Raw genomic sequence first — 20,695 nt, forward strand, 5'->3', positions numbered from 1 at the left:
CCTATTTATATCACTATCAACCATTAATGTCTCTTTGCAATCTGCGGCTGTATTTTACATTTTTGCTATCGCAGATATTGACACATTTCGTAATTACATTATGAGTATAGAAATATTACAATCATAAATACATCGAGAATATTACTATAGAAAATATTACAATAATAACGAATGTCCTTTACACAAAATTGAATAATATTTTTTGTTAAATAGTTACAGTATATACAAATTGCTTCATAGCGGCGTATATAGTACAATTAAATTTTAGTTTATTAATAGTGTGTGTGTTGCCAGGGAACGTTACATTGATTTATGAAGCAGCTATTACTTATATTTATTGTAAATGATCTGAATGCAACCGAATGTTTATCGCATTTCTTTCATTTAAATATCGGTACAATATATTCGTTTAGTGCAGGAAAGTGGTCAAGATGAGTCTAATCATGTCTGTAGCATGTAAGAACGATGTATTTTTATAGGGATGGCCTTCAGCCAACGGGGAAGACAGTAACGGAACGCTATGGGAGTCATGTGGGGACTGGGACTCGAGTGAAGAGCTCAAGGGAGCAGTTCGGGACACTTGGTGCCGAGTGCTGAAAGAAGGCAGACCTGTCTAGAGTAATCTCTGTTGGTCGTTTATGGCCAGGGGACATTGGCTGGTAGGTACTTTTCAGTTCAATAAACTTTACCAACAGCCGTACAATTTAAGATATCTTATTTCATTTCGAAAGCAGCCGGTTTCCTCAATTCATTTTTCCATCTTCAGGCCTCATACGCTTTTTTTCGAATCAATTAGCGTATCGTATAGCGCCAAAAAACTGGATATCGTGAATCCCAATCGTTGTGCAGCTGATTCATACAAAGGCGTGACAGAAACTGAAAATAAAAGACTAGAGTAATGTGCGTGATTCAGTCGCGCTGGTGCTTGTTTCTGATCGGTAAAAAGCGTCTACAATACGTTAACTTCTGAGGGGCTTCATATTTCGAGAGGTCTAAATGAGCTCCAGTGTAAGACTCTTTCTTTTGCAGCTTGATTTATGGAACTGAAATAGAATAGAGCTACTGTTCTTTACAATGCACGAGTTACATGCTGAACTCAACTGTTTTGAGCTGGTGAATATTTCGTGTACTGTGATTAGGAAATGAACTTGGTTTTCGCGTATCTGTGATGCTTACTTAGAATGTGGAATTTGTTGCCGTTCTCGTAACACTCTCAACATAATTTAATTTGCATTTGATAAGGATATTTTATGTCTATATTTTAACTGAACATCGTAGCACCACTTCCCGATTGAGATGTTCCTTTCTTGAATAAACATTACTCAACACAATTTTCTGTTGTTTACAGCAGTTATAGACGTTAGAAAACTATACTTTTTATTACATTATTCATTTAACTTTATTTTGTATATGTGTGTACTGTATTAACTCGCAGTTCTAGCCAATGCATAGACTATTTGACTGCAGGATCACACTTGTAGGTTATTACTCGCAGTGAATTAGCTGCAGGGCATGAAATCAGACGTGCCCGGCTCGACCCTATGGCTGCAACGAGCTATTCTTTGTAAACAGAGCCGTGCATAGCCCGAGTACTTTACCTGCAGTTGATCGTACTTAAAGACGCAAGTGGTTTGCTCATATGGACTGTTGTTTGGAAGGAATAATTCTCAGCAGCAGCAATAATCGTTAGGAACCGTCGCAACACTGCAGGATTTGCAGAAACATGGATCGACGCAAATACAATAGCCACTCCGCAACACCATATCCAGACTGTCCCTAACAACGACTTATCCGACGTGTACTCAAATTTGACTTTAGATCCCCACAGATATTGTCTACGAATTAGCAGAGATCACACCACTCCAAGCATGCCTCATAAAACTCAGAGCGGGCTACAGCCAGCACATCCTCGCCAACAGAGAAGACTTGAAAAGCAGGTTAACAACTCGTCCCAGAATTAATAATAAATCCAGATTTAAATACATCTAACTTCCCAGAAACATCATTCAAAATACCCTCAACATACACCCCGATCTCAGGACGGAAGAAACTCGGACACTAAAAGAAAACATGCCCATCCCAGCTCATCTACTAGAGGGATTGGAACCAAAGCCAGACCCAAACGACACTGAACATGATGGTGTAGATGTAGACGTTTGAAAAATGCGCAAACTTGAATCCTACACACACACACACACACACACACACACACACACACACACACACACACACACACACACACACACACCATCACTGCCTGACACAAAACGCCAGACAAGTCAAAAACAACATCTCATGAAACAATGTAAACAGTTAGTAAAACGAGGAGAACATTGTAAAAACAAAATCCATCACCTAGCCCCTGCCAGAAAACATAGCTTTGTAAACACAGCTTCAGTTGGTAGTCATTAATTTTTAAAAAGTAAATAAATAAACTGTAAACATAGATTACGCTCCAGCAATTAGGATAGAAGAAAGTTAAAAATTAAGCCACTATTTTAAAAAAGGAGATCAAAGAAAAATAAAATTGTGAATATGAACCTAAGGTCCGATAATAGAGCAGACGCTCTAAGGGTGCTCCGAACTCCTCCAGAGTAGAGAATGAAAAAAAAAGAAAGAGAGAGAGAGAGAAAGCTGTTTGTGGAGGACGCTGGAGTTGTTCGATAACGTCCCATATGTACTCGATTTTGATGATACAGCAGGCCAAGGCAACATGTCGATACCCTGTATAGCATGTTTGGTTACAACAGCGGTATGTAGGCGAGTTGGAAACAGCCCCTGGAATGCTGTTGATGAATGACACAACAAAACGTTGAATCAACAGACTAACGCACAAATTTGCAGTCAGTGTGGTTGAAATAACCATGAGAACGCTCCCGCTGTCATAAGGAATCGCATCACAGGCCTAAACTCCAGCTCATGCAGACAGGTCGACTGCAGATCCTCAACTGACCTCCTCCTAAGCAACATACGGCCATCACTGGTACCGAGGCAGGAACAGCTTTCATCAGAAAACACAACAGATCTCCACACTAACCTCCGATAAGCTCTCGCTTGATACCACTGAAGTCGTAAATTGTGGTGGTTAAGGGTCAATGGAATGCACACTACAGTGCATCTGGCTTGGAGATGTCCTCCAAGTAGCCGATTTGTAACAGTTCATTGTGTCATTGTGGTGCCAACCGCTGCTCAAACTGCAGTTACGATGCACCATACCCATACCCATGCGCCGAACACGGCGGTCTACCCTGTCTTTCCTCCATGTGGCCGCCGGAGCCCGGTATTTTTGGGATCGTACATTCCCGCGACCACCTGCCAGCAGTGACGTACAGTGGCTACATTCCTGCGAATCACAGAAGGGACGTCCAGCTTCTCCTAGCCCTATTACACGACTTCTTTCAAACTCAATGAGGGGTTGTTATTGGCGTCTTTGACGCCTTACGCATTCTTGGCGATCATCAGCGCAGCATGGTGAATCTCAAAGGTAACTAACCCCCACGACCGTTAAAACGTCTATTTAAAGCAAACCTGTTTTTCTCGTTGTAGTAGCACGCTCTTTACGCCTGACGTGAAATTTCAATAGACATCATCTTTCTACATCTACACCTACATCCATACTCCGCTAGCCACCAGACGGTGTGTGGCGGAGTGTACCTTGAGTACCTCTATCGGTTCTCCCTTCTATTCCAGTCTCGTATTGTTCGTGGAAAGAAAGATTGTCGGTATGCCTCTGTGTGGGCTCTAATCTCTCTGATTTTATCCTCATGGTCTCTTCGCGAGATATACGTAGGAGCGAACTGCTTGACTCCTCGGTGAAGGTATGTTCTCGAAACTTCAGCAAAATCCCGTACCGAGCTACTGAGCGTCTCTCTTGCAGAGTCTTCCAATGGAGTTTATCTATCATCTCCGTAACACTTTCGCGATTACTAAATGATAGTGTAACGAAGCGCGCTGCTCTCTGTTGGATCTTCTCTCTCTCTTCTATCAACCCTATCTGGTACGGATCCCACACCGGTGAGCAGTATTCAACCAGTGGGCGAACAAGTGTACTGTAACCTACTTCCTTTGTTTTCGGATTGCATTTCCTTAGGATTCTTCCAATGAATCTCAGTCTGGCATCTGCTTTACCGACGATCAACTTTATATGATCATTCCATTTTAAATCGCTTCTAATACCCACTCCCAGATAATTCACGGAAGTAACTGCTTCCAGTTGCTGACCTATTTTGTAGCTAAATGATAAAGGATCTTTCTTTCTATGTGTTCGCAGCACATTACACTTGTCTACATTGAGATTCAATTGCCATTCCCTGCACCATGCGTCAATTCGTTGCGGATCCTCCTGCATTTCAGTACAATTTTCCATTGTTACAACCTCTCGATATACCACAGCATCATCCGCAAAAAGCCTCAGTGAACTTCCGATGTCATCCACAAGGTCGTTTATGTATATTGTGAATAGCAACGGTCATGCGACACTCCCCTGCGGCACACCTGAAATCACTCTCACTCTCCATTGAGAATGACATGCTGCGTTCTGTTATCTAGGAACTCTTCAATCCAATCACACAATTGGTCTGATAGTCCATGCGCTCTTACTTTGTTCATTAAACGACTGTGGCGAACTGTATCAAACGCCTTGCGGAAGTCAAGAAACACGGCATCTACCTGGGAACCTGTGTCTATGGCCCTCTGAGTCTCGTGGACGAATAGCGCGAGCTGGGTTTCACACGATCGTCTTTTTCGAAACCTATGCTGATTCCTACAGAATAGATTTTTACTCTCCAGAAAAGTCATTATACTCGAACATAATACGTGTTCCAAAATTCTACAACTGATCGACGTTAGAGATATAGGTCTATAGTTCTGCACATCTGTTCGACGTCCCTCCTTGAAAACGGGGATGACCTGTGCCCTTTTCCAATCTTTTGGAACGCTGGGCTCTTCTAGAGACCTACGGTACACCGCTGCAAGAAGGGGGTCAAGTTCCTTCGCGTACTCTTTCTTTGAGACGTAAAAACGCACCTACCAGCTTTCGTTTATGTCGCACGATTCCTCCTTGGTGTTGCGATGTCTTTCCGTCAGTATATTTATTTACAGGTCGTACAAAACACATACATGTTTCTAAGTTTTACTGTCCTTCAAAGTAACCATCAGCATTGTGTATAACGTATTGCCCAGCGATGTGGAAGACGCAGCTCACCCTTAGCAGCGACAGTTGAGTTGATAGTGCGCGTGGAGCGACCAATTGCCCGACGAATCTCCATAACATTTCTGATTCGAACGCTAAAAAGTGCTTCCTTGAGTTTAAGAATCACGTTGAAGTCGCAAAGCGTCAAGTCCTAGAACTGCGGTTTGTAACACAGCACATCCTAGTCCCAGTTAACGAAAGAACAAGTCGCAATTTGCGCCATATGCACTCAAGCATTTTCCTGCAAAATGGTGTACGGGGTCCTCATAAAGTGTCGCCGCTTCTTTCTTTAAGGTGGACGCCGGATGTGTTCCAAAAAATGAACATCTTAGAGAAAGAAACGGCGATACTTTCTGCAACAGCCGTCCATCATTTTGCAGGGCGATGCTTGTTCGCATATGGCCGTCGTTACCGATTTGTTAGGCTGGGAATTTCCGTACCATCCACCACACATCCGGACTCGGGCTCTTGTGGCATCAACTTGATTCCTAAACTCGTCCCCGCACGGGACGCGAAAACGCACGTGGACGAGGTGCTGGCTACATCACAATGTGGAATTCCACGTTCCAGTACACTGCGGGGCGTGAAATGAACACTCTGGTAAGTCACATTTTTGCCTCGTGAAGACAAACGTGGCGACATAGTTCTTGGGACACAAGCAGAAGCTACGAGCTGCAGTATTGTACTCCTTTAAGTGTCGTATCCGCTGGGTTTCCTTTATCATAGAGCACCTGGTTCGATTCTAAGCTGCTTCAAAGCATCAGCAAATTGAAGATCTCTCCACAATGCGTCGTCTTAGCTACGACTTGTTACAATGACAAGGCAGGAAGTACATATCGCTGGTTAAAGGCTTCGTGTAGTTAATCTTCTTAGTGTCATAACCTTACAGCCTGTGCACCATGAAAGTATGCCGTTTCAGAGTTTCGATATAATGATGACATATCAAAAGCTGTCGAAGCTGTAGCGCAGTTGATAGCATCGTGAGCTGGGAAGGGAAGGGTAGCAGGTCCCCGTCCATCTTTCTGCGCTTTTTTTATTTTTAATTTCTAAAATATTCTGGATCTTTCTTATTACTATAATCAAAGTATTAGCTCCAATAGCCGTCGTTATTCATTATAAATAACGTATTTGCTTAATTCTCGTTGCAAAGGCTAACGAGTAGAATGTTTCTCCAGTGGCCAGTAATCCTAAAGTGACTGCCAACATACACTGAGGTGACAATAGTCACGGGATACCTCCTAATATCATATCTGACTTTGTTTTGGCGTAGTGCAGCAACTCGACGTGACATGGACTCAACAATCGTTGGCAGTTCCCTGCAGAAATATTGAGCCATGCTGCCGCTATAACCGACAATAATTGCGAAAGCGTTTCTGGTATAGGATTTAGTACACGAACTGATCTCTCTACTATGTTCCCTAAACGCTCGATAGGATTCACGTCGGGCTTTCTGGTTGGCCAAATCGTTCTTCAAACCAATCGCGAACAACTGTAGCCCGATGACGTGCGCATTGTCATCCATAAAAATTCCATCGTAGTTAGGGAACATGAAGTCTTTGAAAGGCTGCAGATGGTCTCCAAGCAGCCGAACATAACCATTTCCAGTCAGTGTTCGGTTCAGTTGGACCAGAGAACCCACTCCATTCCATGTAAACACGGTCCACATCATTATGAAGTCTCCACCTGCTTGCACAGTGCCTTGTTAACGACCTGGATCCATGGCTTCGTGGGGTCTGCGCCACTCTCGAACCCTACCCTCAGCTCTTACCAACTATAATCGGGGACTCATCTGGCCATGGCATGGCTTTCCAGGCGTCAAACGTCCAAGCAATATGGTTATCAGCCCAGGAGAGGCGCTGCAGACGATTTCGTGCTGAAGGCACTCGCGTCAGTCTTGGCTGCCATAGCCCATTAACGCCAAATTTCGCCGCACTGTCCTAACACATATGTTAGTTGTACGTCCCACATTGGTTTCTGTGTTTTCCAGGGGGTGATGCGTGTCTGTTTGCACTGAGAAAGCAGATGCCACTGTCCGTTGTAAGAGATAATGCCGGAAATTTGCTATTCTCTGCACACTCTTGACAGTGTGAAGCTCGGAATATTGATTCCCTAACGATTTCCGAAGTGGAATGTCCCAAGCGTGTAGCCTCGACTAACATTCCGCGTTCAGAGTTGTTAATTCCCGTCGTGCTGCCATAATATCGAAACCTTTTCACATGAACTACATGAGTACAAATGACTTCCGGCAATGCACTGCCCTTTTATACACTGTGTACGCGATATATCGCCATCTGCATACGAGAATATCGCTATCCCGTAACTTTTATCACTATATGGCAGAAAGTAAATACAAGTTGCAAACTGGAAGTTTTTGCTCTTACGGAACTTCATGTAAACTCCTATCTCTTTGCTTTATGGACTACCTCACGTTTGTATGTTGCCGGCAAAGTTCTTTATCAACGATGGTGAGCAGCTTCGAAAAAAACCACCTCTTCTGTTTAAATGAAATTGCGAAACGAGGCTCGATCTTAAGAAAACAGTCTTGATCACAATCTATTTATTATGGTGGCCAGTTTCGACCACTACTATGGTCATCTTCAGACCAATGACTAAGAACCTCCTTCTGCTGGAGAATCACTACCAGTAGTGATTCTCCACCAGGAGATGGTTCTTACTCATTGGTCTGAAGATGACCACAGTAGTGGTCGAAACCGGTCACCATAATAAATAATGATCAAGACTGTTTTTGATAGTAAATATTTGTAACACATTGATCACTGTCACTCCCATAATGTAGTCAAAAGTAATTAAAATCTCTGTAGTGAAGTACGTTACTTCAGAGTGATGCAACCTCGACAGTACGGACATTAAACTGTATATACGCCAACTGGCATTTGACATTATATTTTAAACATAAAAAGCACTCCGTCTTCAGGCCACAAGTGGCCCATCGAGACCATCCGACCGCCGAGTCATCCTCAATGAGGATGCAGATAGGAGGGGCGTATGGTCAGCACAAAGCTCTCCTAGTCGTTACGTTGGTTTTCTTTGACAGGAGCTGCTACTTTTCGGTCAAGTAGCTCCTCAGTTGGTATCACGAGGTTGAGTGCACCCCTAAAAATGGCAACAGCGCATGGCGGCCCGGATGGTCACCCATCCAGGTGCCGGCCACGCCCAACAGCGCTTAACTTCGGTGATCTGACTGGAACCAGTGTATCCACTGAGGCAAGGCCGTTGCCATATTTTAAACATTCTCAATTCAAAATCGAAAATAGAATGAATATTCAACTGAGTTAACGAATAACGTTTGCCAATAAGTATTTCAGGTCCTTGCACAGTGTTATGTCGTCTTCCTTAACCAGTCCCGCTATCGAGGAGTCCAGAATGTTTTTCGCTATTTTCCCCGCTAACAGAGTTAACGCAGCTATTTTACGCGTTTCCATTTTCGCAAAGAAACTGTGTAATTTACGAGCCAGATTCATCCGGGATCTGCAGCTGGGGAGCGTTAAGGTCGCAAATCACGATTAGATGCACGTCCCGAGAGACGTTGCAGTTCGCTTCAGAGCGTGCAGCAGCCGTGACGAACTCCACGTCTGGCATGCTTCGTTATGAGAAACACGTCCCGTGTGAGAACGACTTAAGATGAAGTAAGCACTTTCATGGTATTCAGTTCAGAACCGTTAGAGAGATTTGTCGGACAATAGACCACTAGACTCGAGCTGTCGCCACAACTGGCACTGCCAAGGATAGCCTACGACTTCCACAATTGCTGGTGACTGTTTTGAAGGACGGTAAGACTTTGAAACATTTATCTCTGTCGTATAAGCCGTAAATAAATAGTTGCCACCGCGGTACTCTCTCTTGTAAAAATTAGATGGAGCAATAGTACGAAGTCTATCAAGGCCGGAGTTTATTTCAGACTTAATGTTCAGAAACATCGAATTCAACTCTTGACAAAACAAAATTGTAGTGTCCTATGGCTACATCGTCAGTAGGCCATAACTGGAATAAGTCAGTTATTACGAATAACTGGACGTTGTCGAAAAGAAAGTTCCTCACGACACGCAGACACCATTACCTCCATTCTGCTATGATACGCTTCTCAAACGCCAACTTCAGAGACAAAAGCTTTCCGTGCCGGAAACCAAGCTCGCGAAGACAGTTTCCAGGAGACGACTTCTTCTTCTTCTTCTTCTTCTTCTGTGGCGCTACAGTCCAGGGTGAACCTTGGCGTTCCCAACGAGCTTCCGCCATCCATCACGGTCACATACTACCCCCCTCCACTTCCTGCATCCGAGCTTCCGTAGGTCTTCTTCCACTCCACCCAACCATCTTGCTCGAGGTCGCCTTCGCCTTCTTTGTCCTCCTGTATTACCAAAGAGAATCTTCTTTATCACCTCAGACTCCTCCATTCTTGCCACATGACGTGCCTATCTTGTCCTTACTGATCGTATGATTTTTGCTACAGAAGCATCGGCATATATAGTGTACAATTCTGCATTGTACTTTTCCTCCATTGTTCTCGTTCACACACAGGGCCAATTATTCTCCTCAAAACTATCCTCTCAAATCCGTCGAGCGACCTTGCATCGGTTTCCGTCAAGGACCATGTTTCCGAAGCATAAGTGAGACGTGGCGTAACAAGGGTTTTATAAATAGTGAAGGAATAAATTACTCACGGTGAAACGTGCCTTATTTGCTGATATCAGCCTAATCTTAATTTCATTTGAGATGTCATTAAAGCAAGGGACTGTGGAACCAAGATACTTGAAGCTATCAACTCTATCAAATATGCTTCCATTCACACTGAAAGTTGACGGCATATTGGGTTGAAATGCTTTCCCACAGGCCATGAATTTAGTTTTATCTTTGTTTATCATAAGACCCATCTTCTTACTTGCTTGACTTACGGCCGTAAAAGCTTCTTTCAGTGCTGATACTGTCCGTGCTATGATGTCTACGTCATCTGCAAATGCTAAAATCTGCACTAACTTGTAGAAGGTGGTGGCCCCTGGTCTCTAGGCCTGCTTCGCCAATCACCTTGGTTCAAATGGCTCTGAGCACTATGAGACCTAACATCTGAGGTCATCAGTCCCCTAGAACTTAGAACTACTTAAACCTAACTAACCTAAAGACATCACACACATCCATGCCCGAGGCAGGATTCGAACCTGCGACCGTAGCAGTCGCGCGGTCTCTGACTGTAGCGCCTAGAACCGCTCGGCCACCGCGGCCGGCCCTAACCACCTTCTCAAGTGCTACATTAAATAATAAGCATGCTAAAGCATCTCCTTGACGAAGCCCGTTTTTTTTATTTCCAGGGAGTCTGAGTAACTTCCCAGAACTCGAATGCAGCTTCTTACCTCAGACATCATCATTTTAACCATTCTCAGGAGCTATCCATGTATACCCATCTCCTGTAAGGCATGAAACAACTGGCTTTTATTGATGCTGTCGTATGGAGCCTTAAAGTCAATAAAGAGGTGTGCTCCAATTCTATATTCTTCAGTTTTTTTGGAAAATTTGGCGCTGGTTGAAAATCTGGTCTATTGTTGACCTTCCTCGTCGAAATCCGCTTTGGTATATTCCAATTTCTTTATCCACCTGTGGAAGTAGCCGATCAAAAATAATATTCGATAACACCTTGTACCGCAGGTTCAGGAGGGTTATTCCACGGTGGTTTCTACACTCCATTCCGTCGCCGTTTTTATGTATGGGACATAATATTCGTTCATTCCATTCATCTGGTATCCTTTCCTGATCCCATATGAGAGTGATAAGTTCAAACAGAGACTGCTCTAATGTTGCTCCTCCACATTTTAGCAATTCTGCAGGAATGCTATTAGTGCCGGGGGCCTTATTATTCTTCACGAGACGACTTACTGTCATTAAACACTCCGCTTATCTGAGGCTAAAACGAAGCGTTTTTAACACAAGGTACTTCTTGCGCTGATGATAATCATGTGCGAGGAATGGACAAATATACGGAAACAGACAAGAATACGGAAACACCAAAAGCACAACAGATTTCCATGCCTAATACGGTGTAGGAAAACCGTTTCCATTCAAAAAAGCTTTCAGTCATTTCTAAATGGATAAATACAGGTTCTGTATGTTTTTCAATAGCATCTTATACGATTCTTCCTTCAAAATAGTGGCATGTTCTGTTGGCGACGATGGAGGTGGATAGCGGTCAAGAGCCCTTCTCTCCAAAAGTAGACCACAAAAGCTCAATAATACTTAAATCTGGTGACTGTGGCGGCCAGGGAGACGAAACAATTCATTCAATTGCTATCAAACCCAGTTCTCGATAATGCGAGGTGTGTGAACAGCGGCCCTGTTGTCTTGGAACACAGGGTCACAATTGTACCATGGTACGGACCTGATCACTCAAAATGGTCAGAGTAATCATGGGACCCATGGAATAGCAAGATGTGGCAGTTCTTCCATTGCTGCAGAGTCCGGATTTTATGGCCTTGATACCACGTTTTCCTATTACGAGCATTTGCATCTCTGACGAATGGTTTTAGAATTCCAGTGCGCCCTGTAGTTACCTACCTGCTCCCGGTGTTCCCTTTGTGCGTTTTGATGCTCACGGGATTGGCGAATGCGACATTCAGATCTGCAATGACTTTTGCAGCTGTTGTCATATTATTTTCCGTCACAGTCACTCAACGCACATTTTCGGTCCAGTTATGACTTAGCGGATGATGTTTTTCCTCCGCGGTACCTGTATGCGGTACAAATTTTCGACACGGTGCCTCTTGAAAACAACAAACACTTCGGCTCCCTCGGTTACGAGAGCACCCATCATACGACCACCAAGAATTTGCGCCCATTCTAATGCATTGAACTACGTCATAACGCAGTCACAACTACACAGAACGCTGCTGACCAAAACAGACACTTGCAAAATACTGAGGATTTCACACAGATGTCGTTCGTTGTCAATTACAACAGCGCAACCTGCAGGCCTGGCTAACACCTGCATTCATGTTCAAGCGTATATTTGTAGCGGTATTCCCATATTTTTGCCCATCCCCTGTATATGCCGGCGTACTGCATCCTGCTGGAATGCGTGCGTCTTCGTTATAGTTTTATCGTTACTTTCTCCCTTGCCTGGTGTTTCCAGGAGAGAATAACCTGACGATGGTTCATCGTTTTTACCCTCATCAAAAATGGTTCAAATGGCTCCGACCACTATGGGACTGAACTGCTGTGGTCATCAGTCCCCTAGAACTACTTAAACCTAACTACCCTAAGGACATCACACACGTCCATGCCCGAGGCAGGATTCGAACCTGTGACCGTAGCGGTCGCGCGGTTCCAGACTGTACCGCCTAGAACCGTTACCCTCATCCTTTTCTTTTTCCGTTGCAGCTCGCAGCACTGTAGACGGATGAAATATAAGTGTAGCGGCTGCTCTGTCCACTATATTTCAAACTCCTACAATCGGCCTACCGCTCTTGTGCTTGCGCAGAACGCACACAAATTTTCAGTCTTGCCCATGGGTTGGGATTTCCCTTCCAACACTCGGTACCTCTGAAGCGATGCGACGTTTTCTCGACCGATGTCTTTTACTGCAAACATTTTACTGAAACATATCGCGCTGTTATAAAAACAACTCTTAACTCCATAACACACGTTTACAGCAACAGTGACTAACGCAGAACACTCCAACGCTTTAAAAAGTACTGCATTTCATAACGAGGACTGAGAACCACAGGAGAAACGTATGCTTGCCAACAGGTGCTACTCTTTACTGACGGGGTAGCACCACGGCGCTCTACACTTGCCGAGCTGTTACTGGTGTGTGAGTGAAAGTACGCTCGTCATTCGTGTTACTTGGCAGCGGCACCACGTCCCCCTAACCGGGACCAAGTGATAATAGTCGCAAGCTATTTTAATCGCATGAAAACAGTTTATCGGGACATGACATGGAATAATCGCCAAGGCTCACCTCGGTTGTGGCTACAGCAGGTACAGACTTAGTTAGGTACTGTCGCAGAATGTTAGGAAAATGCAATAGCTTTACAAAGGAGATGGCTTATAAAACACGCTTGCGACCCACGGCACAATATTGCTCGAGTGTGCGGAAGCCATTCCAAACAGTACCAATAGGTGTGTCGAACACATCCAAGGGATGGTAACACGAACGCTCACAGATTTGTTTGATCCATGGGAAAGCATTACGAAGACTCTGAAAGAACTAAAGTGAACACAGACGCAAACTACCACTGAAAGCCTACTTATATTGTTTCAAGAATGAGCTTTAAGGGAGGAATCTAAGAATAGACACTAAAGAGCTAAAAAACTAGTACACCTGCCTAATATCGTGTAGGGCACCTGCGAGCACGCAGAAATGCAGCAGCACGATGTGGCATTGACTCGACTAATACCTAAGTAGTGTTGGAGGGAACTGACATCATGAATCCTGCAGGGAAGAGTACGAGGGGATTGAGATCTCTTCTGAACAGCACGTTGCAAGGCATGCCAGATATGCTCAATAATGGTGATGTCTGGGGAGTTTGGTGGCCAGCGGAAGTGTTTAAACTCAGAAGAGTGTTCCTGGAGCCACTCAGTAGCAATTCTGGACGTGTGGGGTGTCGCATGGCCCTGCTGGAATTGCCCAAGTCCGTTGGAATGCACAATGGACATGAATCTATGTAGGTAATCAGACAGGATACTTACGTACGTGTCACCTAGGAAAATTTGGAAAATTGTGGTACGTTCCTATGGGACCAAAATGCGAAAGTCATTGTTCCCTAGACTTACACACTACTGAATCTAACTTAATCTAAGGATAAAACACACACACACACACACACACACACACACACACACACACACACACACACAGGCACGCCCGAGGGAGGACTCGAACCTCCGACAGGGGCAGCCGCGCGAACCGTGGCAAGACGCCTCTGATCGCGCGGCTATCCCGCGCGGCCTTGTCACATGCCAGAATCGTATGTAGACGCATCAGAGGTCCCAATCACTCCAACTACACACGCCCCACACCATTGCAGAAACTCCACCAGTTTGAACAGTCTCCTGCTGACATAAAGCGTCCATGGATTCATAACGCTGTCCCCATATCCCATGTTATGTTATGTTAACCGGGGACCTAGAAACGACGGAGAGGCTCCGTCCCCGCCGCAACCGCAGTGGTCCGCAACCCCACACGACTACCGCAGTCCACTTCACCCCTCCGCCGCCCTACACCGAACCCAGGGTTATTGTGCGGTTCGGCCCCCGGTGGACCCCCCAGGGAACGTCTCACACCAGACCAGTGTAACCCCTATGTTTGCGTGGTAGAGTAATGGTGATGTACGCGCACGTGGAGAACGTGTTTGCGCATGAGTCGTCGACATAGTGTAGCTGAGGCGGAATAAGGGGAACCAGCCCGCATTTGCCAAGGCAGATGGAAAACCGCCTAAAAACCATCCACAGACTGGCCGGCTCACCGGACCTCGACACAAATCCGCCGGGCGGATTCGTGCCGGGAACCGGCTCTCCTTCCCGCCCGGAAAGCCGTGCGTTAGACCGCACGGCCAACCGGGCGGGCCCCAATATCCCTTACACTTCCATCTGCTCGGTACAATTTGGAACGAGACTCGTCCGATCAGGAAACATGTTTCCAGTCATGAACAGTCTAATGTCGGTGTTGACGGTCCCAGGCGACGGGCAAAGCTTTGTGTCGTGCAATCGTCAAGGGTACACGAGCGGGCCTTCGGCTCCAAAAGCCCATATCGATGATTTTTCGTGGAATGGTTCAGACGCTGACACTTGTTGGTAGCCCAGCACTGGAATCTGCCGCAATCTGCGGAAAGGCTGCACTTCTGTCTCGTTGAACGATTCTCTTCAGTCGTCTTTGGTCCCGTTCTTGCATGATCTTTATCCGGCCGAAGCGATGACGGAGATGTTTCAGCGGATTCTTGATATTCACGGTACATTCCTGTAAAATGCTCATACGAGAAAATCCCCACGTCATCGCTACCTCAGAAACGCTGTGTCCCATCGCCCTTACGCCGACTAGAACACCACATTCAAACTTGCTTAAATCTTGATAACCTGCCAGTGTAGTAGCACAAACCGATATAAGAACTGTGCCAGACACTTTCTGTCTTAGTCGTTGCCGCCCGCAGCGCCGTATTCTGCCTGTTTACACATCTCTGTATTTGAATACGCTTGCCTCTACCAATTTCTTTGGCTCTTCAGTGTACTACAGCCCCATAGTAACGGTCCAGTACGCATCGCGTAGGCAAGACTAACCTAAGCCCAGTGCGTAAAGAGCCATCATTCTTCCCGCCCTCCATACGTGGATGTTACGGGAAGCAGCTCTAGTAAGTGACACAATGCGGTTCACAGTGGTATTTAGACTATTAAAGAAACTGAAACCTCCGGGGTGAGTTGTATGTAATCCGCGAACTAACGTTTCTTCTCTGACTGCGGGGAACTTCTTTAAAGATGAAAGACAGTCAAGAGCGTATTATTCATATATACTCTTTCTTAAGAGAGCAGTCTGTGAATGTGGTACAGCCACCACCTGTCGATTCCGTAAGGACAGCAAACAAAAATGATTCAAATGGCTCTGAGCACTATGGTACTTAACATCTTAGGTCATCAGTCCCCTAGAACTTAGAACTACTTAAACCTAACCAAGCTAAGGACATCACACACATCCATGCCCGAGGCAGGATTCGAACCTGCGACCGTAGCGGTCTCGCGGTTCCAGACTGTAGATAAATATCAAGAAAAGAACATAAATACAGTTTAACTGCATGACAGTTCTTTCTAGCGGTACATGTCGAATTACTTCTTTCAAGAGTGTGGTGCATTCGCGTATACGACGGATCAGGTGACCAGACAAATCTTTATTAAACCTACGGATAGTGCTTTCTTCTGCCAACACCTAAAATTTATGAACTGCGTATGTCGTGCATGTAATTATAAACTGTAACAGTAAAAGATTCTCATAACCCTGGAAAAGTCATAGGTTACATAAAATAGAAGATTACACACATTATTATCAGAGTTTAACTAAGGAGTAAAATAGTAAACCAGGTATGTGAGCCTGTAAATGAGGCGAATGCTGTTTCTTTCAGTCGTTTCCGCCTACATTCTAGAAGTCAGCACTTCCCTCATTTTCGCCCCCTTAGAGGAAAGTCTTGCCCTTTCTGTCTTCCCTTTTTCGACTTGCTGTGGCTGGTAGGTTCTGCCTGCTATAGTCTTATGAACTTAATGTTGACAGCAGTTACAATCAACCGAGGAATATGACCTTGTAATTCATAGAATTTCTTGTCATTTTCGAAATTCTTATTTGGGTGAGAAATCTGGAACTTTAAATGTAAAAAACACATGCCTTAGTACGGAATTTTTTTTTTTTTTTTAGATCCGCCCCTGTTCACAATCACCGAGCGAGGTGGCGCAGTGGATAGCACGCTGGACTAGCATTCGGGAAGATGACAATTCAAATACGTGTCCGGCAGTCGGTCATCCAGATTCAGGTTTCCCACGATTTTTTTGCTAAATCATTCCAGGCAGGTGCTGAGACGGTTCCTTCGAAAGGGCACAGCCGATTTCTTTCGCCGTCCATGAATCAGTCCGAACTTATGCTCCACCTGTAATGAGCACTATATCAACGCGACGTTAAACCTTAATCTTCCTTCCTTGTTTACGCTCCTTGCTGAACTGCTCTCTAGTACCTTCGAAGTCTACAGTGGGAGACACTTTTATCTCGCTTCCTCTTTTCGCTATTTAGAAACGTATGAACTCAGAAATACAGCATTCTCCTTAGCCCACTCCCATCCGGATAGCCACATTAACGTGACCGATCGCGGGAGGGAGAGGTATGCCGGCGGATGAAAGATGAGGGGTGGGGCTGCCGGCAAGCCCGAGTGTGATTTTTAGGTGGTTCCCACATCCCACTAGCTGAATATCGTGCTAGTTCCCGGGTCCCGCCTCATATTCACACTAGGCAATCATTTTCTCACCCTTGCACACAAGATTTACTGTATACACAGACAGATTGGACAGCGCTTCTGTCCTGTAGGGGGAGGGAGGAGGGTGATTAAGAGACTGATGACCGTGGCCCTTTGGTCTCCTTAAACACTTACTCAGCATCGACATCCTTAGGCCACAAGCCCCCCCCCCCCCCCTCCCCGCCCCCAAAAAATGGTTCAAATGCCTCTGAGCACTATGGGACTTAAACCTGTGGTCATCAGTCCCCTAGCACTTAGAACTACTTAAACCTAACAAACCTAAGGACATCACACACATCCGTGCCCGAGGCAGGATTCGAACCTGCGACCGTAGCGGTCGCGCTGTTCCAGACTGTAGCGCCTAGAACTGCTCGGCCACCTCGGCCGGCTCCCCGCCCCCATCCTGCGATACATGACACGCAACAATGAACTTTCTCGCTCCAGGAGTTCAGTGAGCATTTCTTATCGTTTCATTCTGGCTCCACTGATACGGCGTACAGTGCAGTTCGTAGCATGACAGGAAAAACGTACGTACCAAACGAGCGCACGAAGGAGAGTACCACCCCACTAAGTGGGACACCTGCCCTTGGGCGAGACGGTGCAGCAGTTTCACTTCCCTTCCGCGTACGTACAAACCGCATCACCTATCACAGATATTTGGAAAACACTCTGTCGTACTTATACAACGGCTTGGAGTATTACAGAGCAGTCCAGAGCTGACGCACCGGCTCCAGTGGCCAAGCGTTTACCTGCGTGGCCAAGACTGCTGGTATCAAGATCCAAGGTTAGTGGTAATGGCTAAGGTCAATAACATCTGTCGGAATGATTCTTCAGTAATTTCCCGATACCAGGTGTTACGTCTGTAGGGGAGACGTGCGCCTATAGTTACTGCTTATTCTTCCCTCAGCCGGCCGAAGTGGCCGTGCGGTTCTAGGCGCTGCAGTCTGGAACCGCGAGACCACTACGGTCGCAGGTTTGAATCCTGCCTCGGGCATGGATGTGTGTGATGTCCTTAGGTTAGTTAGGTTTAAGTTGTTCTAAGTTCTAGGGGACTGATGACCTCAGAAGTTGAGTCCCATAGTGCTCAGAGCCATTTTTTTTCTTCCCTCAAGCTCGAACATAAGCAACAAATGAAAAACTTGGAAGACAATAGGATGATGCTAAGACTTGAAATACTAGCGCATGGTTGTGCAGTATACTTAATGAAGTGAACTCGGTAATTCATACATAATAAGCCACCCTCCAAACCGACACTTAAGAATGTAAGGCATACTTCAAAGTAAAGTGCTGATGCGCTCCACTACCTGTATACATTAACTTGAGCATACCATCGCCGTACCTGATCCAGTATTTTCTCAAACAAAATAGATGCGAAAAAGACGTCACCGCTTCTGATACAATCATCGTTTCGATTTATCAAAAGAAAAGACGTACATGCTTTTGAAATTAGCCGTTAAGAGTGAGACTTTTTTGGGCCGTCAGAAATGCTTGAATGGAAAGTACAACGAAAGGTGCAGTTTACTGAGGAAGATGTGATGGCGAGAAGCCCGCCAGACGTGGCGTTCAGAGAGCAGATCCTGTCGAGCTTTGGAATAAAATACTTTTGGAAGCTGTCGCTTCACAATTAGGTAGCTAGCCGTAGATTTACCACAGGTGTACCCCGGCAACATTGCACTCAAAGTTAGCGGATTATCACGAAACACAAAGAATAGCACCTAAACATTCAAGTTTTTCATATCGTGGCTGGAGATACACGTCAGTATGTTCGGTGGCTCAGTGGTAGACATGGCAACATGACTTCGTCAGAAAGTGGTACTCCTACGCATGTTCAGTCCTTTGGTAAAACCCACTACGAAGATGTTAAAGAAAAAAACAATATTTTGACACTGTTTCGTGACAAGAACGCGACGCCGCCTGCTCTCAGCCATTGCCGGCGATCCGAACCTCCTACCTCAGACTTACTGTCACTGGATACTCCCACGTAATCAAGTGACATGTACAATTACTTATTTCCAGATGTTCACCAGAAAGTTTACTAAAGGAGCCTGAAGTCCATCACCATTACCCTGCTATAAAAGAAAGTATATCCTACTTTGAAAATCAGAATTCATTACCTGATCGATGACTTTAGAAAAACATCACTGTCAGAATTAAGGGCAGCTCGCGATCGCTCTCAGAGAAAATAAGAAACAACGTTGAAATTCCTAAATTCATCTGTTTAATGTTCCTAATATGTGTGATGATTGCACAATAGTATAATACTTCTTTGTTCGTAACAGAACTTCAATCGTATGACGTTCCATGCCTCCTAAAAAGTAATTTTTGTCTCGAGACGAAAATGGTTGGTTAATTTGTTAGAATCTGACAAGCAAGGGTCGTAATTTCATCAGTAATATTTCCCTCTGACGATACGCTCACAAACAAGTCGCGTATCTACTATTAAATTCTGTACCTGACGTCAGTAGCAGGTAATTTCATTTTTTGAGCTAGCGTTGTGGAGTCATTGCGAATGAGTATACGGACGCATTTGCGCACGTTACATTCTTTGACGAACGAAGCGTGGTTGCTTACCTGTTTGCTGCAAAAGAGTGCCTCTTTATACTGAAACAGGGCAATGTGAACTGTTGATAAGGCATTAACTGTGTGTAAACTTGGTCAGGGTGTATACGACACGGACAACCGGGACATACGGGAAAAACCGGGGGATTTTTTAATCCCGGAGAAAACCGAGGAAAACACGGGAATTTATTAGAATTCCGGGAATTTTTCAGTGTTTTAGTTTTCATTTAAATTTTTGTAATTTTGACTGCGAAGAACTGATACTCTAACAGAGAATATTACTGTATCACGCTACTGCAGAATAATACGGCAGCAATAGAACATAAACGAGAGAAGAAATAAAATAAAGTGAAACGTAAGTTGCAAAGGAAATGCGCCATTTACAACAATACACACTGCACACGCAAGCGTCTGCCAACAGCAAAATGTGTTAAAGGCATTAGGACGAAAGACTATGCAGTACTTCATAACAACAAACTGCTTGTGATGAGCGTGACGTCACAACTGTTCACATTAGCTTCGTTAGAGCAGTTGCCAGCGGGCTCACGCGAATGCACAGTTGAGTCGCGTATGAACAGCACATTCTCCCGCTTCTGGCTGTTTGAAGTATGGCTGTTGGCTGTATCGGCTGCAGCAAGCAGCCAGATGCTACCCACTAAAAATTTTCTGGCACGCCGAGTTTACATTTCGTGATTTTGCTGTTTCCTCTTCGTTTACAGCTCTCACGTCAAATAAAAACAAAATAGATTTCTGTGGACGGGAGCCATAAATTGAACTAAAATACATTCACATAATTATTATGAAAGACTAAAATACTTTATTAATTTCAGTTTTTTGTTTTATTTTATTCACGAGTTTTTGACACTCAAGCATTAATTGCCTTGCAGATCCATGATTTTCGTCGAATTGCTAAAGAAATTTGGCTGTTACTAATGTTTTCCGGTGAGGCAGTCAATTTATT

At 44.9% G+C, this 20,695-nt stretch overlaps 1 pseudogene; it reads right to left on the reverse strand.

Moving 5' to 3' along the window:
- Positions 1-8,312: 8,312 nt before the first annotated feature.
- On the reverse strand, positions 8,313-8,430 carry LOC124727497 (annotated as a pseudogene).
- Between the last annotated feature and the right edge of the window lie 12,265 nt (positions 8,431-20,695).

The sequence above is a fragment of the Schistocerca piceifrons genome, chromosome 1 (genome assembly GCF_021461385.2).
Source record: "Schistocerca piceifrons isolate TAMUIC-IGC-003096 chromosome 1, iqSchPice1.1, whole genome shotgun sequence".
Classification (NCBI taxonomy): Eukaryota; Metazoa; Arthropoda; class Insecta; order Orthoptera; family Acrididae; genus Schistocerca; species Schistocerca piceifrons.